This window comes from Panthera onca, chromosome E2 (assembly GCF_046562875.1).
Source record: "Panthera onca isolate mPanOnc1 chromosome E2, mPanOnc1 haplotype 2, whole genome shotgun sequence".
NCBI lineage: Eukaryota > Metazoa > Chordata > Mammalia > Carnivora > Felidae > Panthera > Panthera onca.
Window position 1 is genome coordinate 61,018,050 of NC_138353.1, and position 9,081 is coordinate 61,027,130.

Genomic DNA, 9,081 nt, shown 5'->3' on the forward strand with positions numbered 1-9,081 from the left:
CACCGACCGTGTGGCTGTGCGTCAGGCCAGATGGCCCCGTGGTCTGGTCGGCCTGGCCAGTGTGGCCTGTCTGGCTCTGGCCGCCGGGCGCGGTGCTGGATGAAGGACTGCCGCGCGGGAGACTCCCTCTCACGTGTCGGGAGGGAAGGAGGACTCTGTTCCCAGCCAGCCCCGCTGACGTCGTGCGGTTCCTCCGCAGAGGGGCACTGAGTGGCTTGGGCACGGGACAGGAGGGGGAGACGCACAGCCGGGCAGGAGGCTGGCAGCCGGGACCGTGCCCACAAGCTGTGTCGCGCCTGCCGCGGACTTGGCACCGGCTGAAGGCCTCGCGTGGCCGCCCCGGAGCGGAAGGCGCCGCTGCCTCATTCGTTTGAGGTGAGAGGCCCGGCCGCGGGGCCTCGGGGCTGAGCTCGCACCCCTGACGGCCTCAGCTCAGCCCCGGTGGCTGGTGCGTTTGCCTTCAGAGGCCGCGGAGGGAGCACTCGGGGCCGGCCACCCCGCCCGCAGCAGGGGCCTGGCTCCCGGACGGCTGGACCCCCAGAGGGCCTGCGAGACACCGAACATCGGAGAGAGGGGCGTCCGGACCCCAGGGACCGACCACACACCCCGTCCACGGCGGAGGACTTTCAGGGCTGTCTGGTAGACCCCTGCCCGGTCCTCGCCCCGAGGATCAAGCCTATACACCCCCCCGCCTGTGCACACGCGTGCGGGGCGGCCAGGCAATGGAGGCAGATGCGAGGCGATTCATACTGTGTGGTCCGTTTACATGAAGTTCAAGGACAGGAGGTATGCGCGGGGGAGGCAAGGGGATGCTGGGTCTCGCTCTGGGCTGTGAGATGTGCGTCTCTCCACGTACACGTACCCGAGTTGACGTCGCCTCGGAAGACTTCTCGGCGTGACGTCCACACGGGGAGGTCACATCCTGGGAGCAGAGCGGGCTCTCTGCCAGCCACGGCCCGGCCCTGGGTGCCCGGCTCAGCCCCGCCAGGCCCGCGTGGCCCGGTCACGAGGAGGAGTCTGCCCGTTCTGACTCCTCAGCTGGAGCAGCGGGGCCTGGCCTAAACTCTCCCCTGGGAAAGCCGGAGGGAAGGCCGGCAGTGGCTGCACACGCCTGGGTACTTTTCCTCCAGGGTTCCCTCCTGCCCGGTGCTCTGTGGAAGCTCCTGGAGGCCTGGGGCCCCGCGCAGGGTCGGCCTGGCCAGTCTCCGCTCTCAGGGTGGTCCAGCCGGGAGCCTGCCCACCCTCAGCGGTGGGCCAAAGACCAGGGACACGGTGGCTCCTGCGTCTTGTGGCCCAGTGCCCGGGTGGCGCTCTTAGCGCTAGGCTGGTGCACGCCTGCAGTGGTGTTAGGACCCCGACTTTGTGGGGTGTTGACTATGGTCTCTCGGGGCCTTAGCCCTTCATCCCGGGGAGGCAGGGGTGCAGACAGGTGCTCTTGGCTCTCGGCTCGTCCCTCCTGATGAACAAACCGGGGCTGCCTCCCCCCGCTGTCCTGCACAGATTCCCTCACACCGGTGAGACTACGGCGGCACTGAACGCGGACACTCTTGGAGGCCCCAGCGGTGCGCACGCGTGTGCAAGCAGAAGGTGGTCCTGTAAATAATGCTGCTGTCAACGCGGGCGTGCGGGTACCTCTTTAAGATGGTGATTTCATTTCCTGGGGCGCCTGGGTGTCTCGGTTGGTTGGGTGCCCAACTGTCGATTTAGGTTCAGGTCGTGACCTCGAGGTTCACGGGATCGAGCCCTGCATCAGGCTCTGTGCTGATGGCGTGCTCCCTCTGTGTAGTCCCTCCCCTGCTTATCCTGGCTCTCTCTCTCTCAAAAATAAATAGACTTCTTTTTTAAACGTCTATTTATTTATTTGGGGAGAGAAAAAGACAAAAAGTGTGCTCGCTAGTGGGGGACGGGCAGAGAGAGAGGGAGGGAGACAGAATCCCAGGCAGGCTCTACGCTGTCAGCGCAGAGCGGGACGCGGGGTCAAGTTCACGAACGGTGAGATCATGAACTGAAATCAAGAGATGGACGAGCCCCCAGGCGCCCCTGTGCCTGCTTTAATGTTTTTCAGCGACGTACAGCTCTTTTACCACGTTCATTAAGCGAATTCCTAAGTATTTTTTATGCTATTGTAAATAAAACTATCTTTGTAATTTCCTTCCCAGGTTTTTCCGTGTTAGTGCCTAGAATGCCACAGATTTTTGTGCACTGCTGTTGGATCCTGCTACTTTGCCGAATTCACTTTTTAGTTCTAACAGTCAAAAATACATTTCCTCAACTTCCACTTGCCCGATGCAAGGGCTAAGTTTTATCCCACGTCCTCATTTACTGTGGAGTGGGAAGAGGCGGGCCCATCCTCCTGCTGTGGAAACGCCTTCCCTGAGGCTCCCCCTGGCACTCTGACTTCTGGCCCCCGTGTCTTTGCCTCTGTTTCTTCTGCCCACTTCTCTGGCTGGGGGTCCTGGACTCTCTTTAGCTTTCTGGCCCCACACCCTCGGCAACGTCTGTACTGCGATGACTTCTGCATCTATGTGATAATAAAGGCTCCTCTCGTTTTGCTGCCTGGTCCTTTGCTAATTGCTGTATATACTATCTCATTTAACCCATTCCTCAAACCCGGGGAAGAATGTGTTCTCAGCACTATTTTCAAGTGAGGAAACTGACTCAGCAGGGTTAAAGTTCTCGTGCAGGCTCTCACAGCTAGTAAATGATAAAGCTGGGGTTTGACCGAGGCCTGGGTGACCCACAAGCTGTTTTTACAATCAGTCTGTGCTCCAGCTCGGATGCCACATTTCTTTTTTTTTTTTTAATTGTTTTTTAAATGTTTATTCATTTTTTGAGAGACAGAGAGAGACAGGGCATGAGTAGGGGAAGGATGAGAGGGAGACTCGGAATCCAAAGCAGGCTCCAGGCTCTGAGCTGTCAGCACAGAGCCCAAAGCGGGGCTCGAACCCACAAACTGCGAGATCATGACCTGAGCCAAAGTCAAATGCTTAACCGACTGAGCCACCCAGGTGCCCCTCAGACGCCACATTTCTAACTGCCTAACGGAGGTGCATGTGTGGGCACTTCAGACTGAATCCCCCCAATCTGGTCTATAGTACTTTGGGTTTTGCCTCCTACTCAGTCTTCAAAGTTGTGACTGTTCATCTCTGCTGCTGTCTTTCACTGCACCCTGTCGTGTTCAGACTACCTAGAGCACTGCCCCAGCTCTGGCTCTGTCACTGCTGACTCACTTCCTGATCCCCAACTCGTCTCCCACCGCTGGTCTTCCCTCAAATTGTTTGGTCCTGCTCTCCAATTTCAGCCTTATTTTTTGAAATAATAAATTCTGAGGCACCTGGGTGGCTCAGTCGGTGGAGCGTCCGACTTTGGCTCAGCTCACGATCTCGCGGTCTGTGAGTTCGAGCCCCGCGTCGGGCTCTGTGCTGACGGCTCGGAGCCTGGAGCTGCTTCGGATGCTGTGTCTCCCCATCTCTCTGCCCCTCCCCTGCTCATGCTCTGTCTCTCTCTCTCAGAAATAAATAAACATTTAAAAAATGTAAAAAAAAAAAAAAAAAAAAGAATAAATTCTGTCATTAAAAAAAAAGAAACACAGTTTCTCCTCAGACCGCTGGGAACCTGCTTCGGATTCTGTGTCTCCCCCTCTCTCTGCCCCTCCCCTGCCGCAAGGACGCGGCTGGTTCCCGAGCAGGGGCAGAGGGTGGCGCTGAGCTGGAAAGCGCTGGGCCTTCTCAGACTGGCGCTCCAGCGCCTGGCCCCGCGCTCCCACACAGGCTTTGCCTCCATCATTCGCGGACTTCCTTTTCCGAGCAGAAGTGTCCTTTCAACCCCTCAGGAGGTAAAGAGCCCTGGGAGGCCCCCGCAGGGATGGGGAGCCCGTGGACCCACGGCTGTGCCGGCTGGGGCTGGCTGGGTGCCCACGCTCCTTCCACGCCTTCGGCTTTGCAGGCAGTCCGCCGGTTTCCTTCTGGAAGTGGGGGCTGTGGCCGGAGTCACGGCTGGCTCGACGCTCGTGCGTGCCCACCCGCCGTGGTCGTGGCAAGTCCCGCAAAGGGGACTACCTGCCTGCACCTCGTGCCGGGACTGAGGTCCGAGGCAGCAGCACTCCAAAACGCTGTGCTGTGGTTGGTTAGCGTCTGAACAAGCTGTGACTTGGCAGGGACGCCAGCTGGGCGCCCACATCTCAGGGAGGCCTTGGGTGGAATCCTGTCGGGGGCCCCGGTCTGAGACAAGAGCTGCACCCGGTGTGGGGCACAGCTATGCCACCCAACGAGTTCCCAGACCGCGGCCCTTCGGGCAGACGCTCTTACCCCCTCCCCCATTTCAGAGGCGAGGAGATTGAGGCAGAAAGCGGGTAAATGTTGCCCCAGTTCTAGAGTCCACCCCAGGAGAGCCGTGCAGCAGGCTGGGGGACAGCCTATCAGGTAGAGGAAACAGCACGGGCCAAGGTCTTGGGGAGGAGGAGGAAGCCTATTCAAGGACCAGGGCAGCGGGTGGCAGGGGGGTGGGAGGGGCGCTTCTGGGACGAGGGCCATTCCCATTATAGTCTGTGCTGAGGTCTGAAGGACAAGCCACGTGGACGGAGCCCCCACAGGGCAAGATGGCCTCTTCTGCCCAGGCCAAGAAGGAAAAGTGGAGCTTTAAATGTTGACTCTCAAAGCTGAACACATCCCAAACATAGACAACGTAATGGTGTCAGTCAAAGGTATTTCAGGAGCGGGGCGCCTGGGGGGCTCCGTCGGTTAGGCGGCCGACTTCGGCTCAGGTCATGACCTCCCGGTTTGTGGGTTGGAGCCCCGCGTCGGGCTCTGCGCTGACAGCTCAGAGCTGGGAACCTGCTTCGGATTCTGTGTCTCCCCCTCTCTCTGCCCCTCCCCTGCTCGTGCTCTGTATCTCTCAATAATAAATGAACATTAAAAAAAAAAAAGTATTTCAGGACCATTTATTGACACAGCCCACCGGGGGAGTGTGCTGAAAGGGGTGAGGTGACCCTTGTTCGTCTTATGTGATGACCCCAGAGCAAACATCTCATTACGGTGGTCAGGACTTCGGGAGTGTGAATGATCCCCTCTGGCAGCAGCGTGTCTGAGGTTCCCACCTCCATACCCCCATGCTCTCTGTCACCCCAGGGGAGGAGAACAGAACCCCTGGACACCCCCTGCAGCAGTCTGAGTCCCCCACTCACCATGCAATCCTCCCCACTCTGCCTGGCGGCCTAACCCTGGAAAACTTGGCCCACCCACCAGGCTGGCTCAGGAAAGCCCCAGCTGGCCCTGGAAAGCCCCAGGAAAGCCCAGCCCACTTCTGGGCTTGCAGCTGGGTAGCTGGGGTTGGGCTGGATTTGGGGTCAGATGATGGAACAGGAGTGCCGACGAGCCTCCCGGCACCCGTCCCCCGGGGAAGGAATCTGCTCTGGAGGGGAGGAAGGGACTGACCTCTGGATGAAATGAGAATATTGCTCTTTCTTGAGGATGACTGACTAGACGGCCTATCCGGAACCCCTTCTAAGCAAGGACGAGGTGTGGTCATTTCAGCAACGATTGAGTGTGTTTGATTTCATAGTGTTGTTTTCCTGTTACAAAATGCTGCCGGCTCAGGCACCGGTGATGATCCGGTCGTGCAGGAGGCAGGCGCGTGGGGCCCGCCTCCCTTGTTCTCAGCAGAAGAGGGTGGCCATGTGTGCGCTGTCCTAAGACCACGATTTTTTTCATGTTTATTTATTTATTTTGAGAGACAGAGAGAGTGTGTGGGTGCACGCCAGGGAGGAGCAGAGAGAGAGAAAGAGAACCCCAAGCAGGCTCTGAACTGTCAGCGCGGAGCCTGATGCAGGGCTCCATCCCACGAACCATGAGATCATGACCTGAGCCAAAATCAAGAGTCGGACGCTTAACCCACTGAGCCACCCAGGCGTCCCCAACCACGATTCTTATGTAATTTTTAAAATGGGGTTCTTGTAAACGGTGAGTACGGTAATATCCTCGCATGGTACAAAGAAATCAGTTGTAGGGGCACCTGGCTGGCTCAGTCAGTAGAGCGTGACAGTCTTGATCTCGGAGTCGTGGGTTCGAGCTCCACGTTGCGGGTAGAGTTGACTTAAAAATAAATAGTGGGGGTGGGGGGGTGGCTGGGTGGCTCAGTCAGTTAGGCGTCGGCTCTTGACCTCAGCTCAGGTCATGATCTCACAGTTTGTGAGTTTGAGCCCCACGTCAGGCTCTGTGCTGACAGCGTGGAGCCTGCTAGGGGTTCTCTCTCTTTCTCTCTCTGCTCCTACCCTGCTCTCTCTCTCTGTCTCTCTCAAAAATAAATAAACATTAAAAACAAGCAAACAAATAAATGGACACCTTAAAGACATGTTTTAGAAAGCAGTTTTAGCAAGCTGTACCTGGGGACGTCGCCCCCGGTAGCCGCCGTCACTGCGAGTTGTGTGGCCCGGCTGGGCTTTGGTAGGTGCCAACAATCACAAACGTGTCTCCTTTCCCCCGTGCGCATCGCCGTGTGAACAAATCCAGGAGGCTGTTGCACACCGGCACCTGGGGAGCCCCCACACTTATTAACTACGGCACAGAACACCTGTGCTGTCGTTGTAACCACCCCTCCGGGCGGACATTGGCCGTCTCCACTCGTTTGCTCTCAAAATGTGGCAGGTTGTCTCCAGAGGCGACTGCAGACAATCACTGCCCGCCTCTGCACGCACGACGCTTGTCCTCTCCTTGTACCACGGCTGCCGTGTGACTCGTTTGGACCAACAGGTTGTGGCAGAAGCGAGGCCGTGTCGTTGTAGAAGGTACTGCCGCCGGTCTCTAGGAGCCCCGGGCCATCCTGCGGGAAAGAGGCCCCGCCAGGCCTCGGTCACCCGGCCGCCCAGCTAAGGCCGGAGACGTGAGAATGAAGTCGTCTAGGACATGCCAGCCCCAGCCAAGCCCCAGAAGGCAGCCACAGAAACGACCCAGCTGACACCGGGGGGCAGAAGGAGCGCTAGGCTGGGCCCAGCTGATCCGCGGCCTCTCGAGGAACAATGGGGAGGAACAATGGGCTCCGGGTGGTTTTAGACGGGAGCTTAGGCTGGTCTGACTCTCCTCTTACAAACAGCACCTTGTGCGCGCGTGGCAGAATGAATTTCAGCAGGGTGAATTTCCCAAAGTGGGGCTGCTCGCTCGACGGGCAAATGCAGCCTGGATTTCAATTAACTTTTAAATTTTTGCCATTTTTGTTAGGAGAACAGCATCTTGGATTAATTTGCCTTTCCCTCATTCTGAGTGAGGTTGAACATTTTACTCAGATGTTCAAGGGATTTTTTTTTTCTGTCATCTTTGGTTTGTGTCCTTTGTCCATTTTCCTGTTGGACTGCTTCCTTTTATTTAAAAAAAAAAAATTTTTTTTAACGTGTATTTATTTTTGAGACAGAGAGAGACAGAGCATGAACGGGGGAGGGTCAGAGAGAGGGAGACACAGAATCCGAAACAGGCTCCAGGCTCTGAGCTGTCAGCACAGAGCCCGACGCGGGGCTCGAACTCACGGACCGCGAGATCATGACCTGAGCCGAAGTCGGCCGCTTAACCGACTGAGCCACCCAGGTGCCCCAAGACTGCTTCCTTTTAAGAAGCGATTCTAAGGGCGCCTGGGTGTTCGGTGGCCGAGCATCTGACTTTGACTAGGTCATGACCTCACGGCTCGAGGGTTTGAGCCCCCATTCACTGATGGCGAGGAGCCTGCTTGGGGTTCTCTCTCTGTCCCTCAAAAATAAATAAGTGAACATTAAAAATATATATTAAAAATATTTTTTCCTAGTTTGTCACTGGTCTTTTATCCTCCCGAGCGGTGTTTTGGCCACGCAATATTTTGTTCTACGTAGGAAATTTACCGATATTTTCTCTAATGCCTTCTAGACAGTTAATCTGCCTGTCCTTCTAGTACTTTCTGATTTAATCTCCATTATATAAGCCATTGATCTACTCAGTGTTTGTAGAACATGAGGTATAAATTCCAAACTGATCCTTTTTCGAATGACTAAGTTGTCGTCCCAACACAACTTATTCAAAGCCCACTGGTTTGATGGGCTACCGTTTCCGTGAAGTAACTGTTCGCGTGTACTTGGGTATCGAGCTTTCCAAACAGCCCTCTGGCTGACACGACCCCATCCCTACCGGTAGCACAGAGCTCGGCGATGAAGACCCGGTTCCCACGCCCCTCCCTCTCTTTTCGACATTTGATGGACAAAAAAAAACACTGATATTCCCCCACATGATAAAGTGGGCAACCAAAGCTGTTAGCAACCTGTCTACCTACCAATATTTCTGGGGCATATGCTCTGTGCCTGGACTGGATATGAGATCGTGATGAGAAAAATACTGCTCTTGTCTTTAGGGGTCTTGTCACACTAACAGGAGTTTGAGGGAATATGTGGTAAAACAAGCAAGACTTCCTGGAGGTGGGGTCGTCTAACTGAGGCCGGACAGATGAGGAGAAGTCGGGCAGGCGAGGAGGGAGTGCTGGGGGCCTGGCAGGCCTCCACTCCGGCTGGATCGGGAGTGCCTGACGGGGAGAACCTGGATGTCGGCCTCCCGCACGTGAGGAGGTGGCCTCACGGTCTGGCCCCGGTGCTCATGGTGGCATCGATCCCGGTCACCCCACCTCCAGCCGCCTGCCTGCTCGGGGCGGAGCTGTGGCGAGGTTGACGCTGCGGGAAAGTGCTGAGAGCCGACGCCCCTGCCACCTGCCCCCCGCACCCCTCCCCTGGAGTCTGGAGTCTGACCTGGTGTTCTGGGCTCCGGGAGCAGAGTGCCCAGGAGGAGGTACAGCTGCTCCGGTCCCCGAACCCCTGAGCCCCCCTGCCCCCCAGCAGACCACACGCAGGCTCCTCTTCGAGGGCGGAGCAAACGCTAACATCTTTTCTGACAGCTCAAGCCACATCCCCAGGGTGGCTCTGGACCCTCTTAAGGCGCCTGCCTGACAAAACTCAAGACTGCTGCTGTCATCCGCCCCCTGTGGGCAGGGGAGGGAGGGGAAGGTGCTGGGGGGGGGGGAGGGGCAGGCAGACGCAGGTGGTCTCACGGGACGAGCCCCTCTCCCTTCCCTGTTTTTAAA